At 27.9% G+C, this 670-nt stretch overlaps 1 long non-coding RNA gene across 1 annotated transcript in view; it reads right to left on the reverse strand.

Moving 5' to 3' along the window:
- Positions 1-278: 278 nt before the first annotated feature.
- LOC122271104 (uncharacterized) overlaps positions 279-670 on the reverse strand; it is a 14,132-nt gene continuing 13,740 nt past the window's right edge. Inside the window, exon 3 of the long non-coding RNA XR_006226166.2 lies at positions 279-564. This is a non-coding gene — a long non-coding RNA (uncharacterized lncRNA). The remainder of the gene's footprint in view (positions 565-670) is intronic.

Here is a 670-nt window from a genome sequence, read left to right on the forward strand (position 1 = left end):
TCGGATAATTGGAAAGTTGTTTAAAATCTAGTTTAAATGATTATTATTTATGCATTAACTTTCCTTCATACTTTCTCCAGGTTTAGGACTAGCAGTACTATCCAAAATAGCTCTGTTTAAAGTTTTTTTTCTCAAATTTTAAATATTTTTTAAAACTTTTTTTTTTTCATTTTTCATTTTTTTAAAATCATATTTCAGCTTTTTATAATTTTTTTGTCAATTACTGATTTTACCACATTTTCTTTATTTTCCATTGCAAAAGAAGTCCAGCAAGTAAGTAATAAATGAACTGAACTGTATCAACATCATTTTGACGTTCTAGCCAATTCATTGCAATATCTAATGAATTGCATGCTTCTATATGAGAAGGTCCACTATCTAGAACTTCATCACCTACTTCTTCCTCTTCATCTGTGGAGTTCTGATTTTTATCCAATATTTCAGCAAAAATTTTATCATCATATAAAGTTTGAAATTCTGGGACGTTTTCAGTGTCTCGACACCAGTCTTCTAGCTCTTCTGCTACATAACCTGGCATCTTTTCATCCGGAAGATCTACTGGTTCTGAAATTTAGAAAAATTTTTGATAAGTTAAAAAGTATTCTAAATCTTAAGAAAAAAGAAAAGAAAACAAATTTAGACATAGTTTGGATAATCGTCTTATATATAT

The sequence above is a fragment of the Parasteatoda tepidariorum genome, chromosome 2 (genome assembly GCF_043381705.1).
Source record: "Parasteatoda tepidariorum isolate YZ-2023 chromosome 2, CAS_Ptep_4.0, whole genome shotgun sequence".
In the NCBI taxonomy this organism is placed as follows: domain Eukaryota; kingdom Metazoa; phylum Arthropoda; class Arachnida; order Araneae; family Theridiidae; genus Parasteatoda; species Parasteatoda tepidariorum.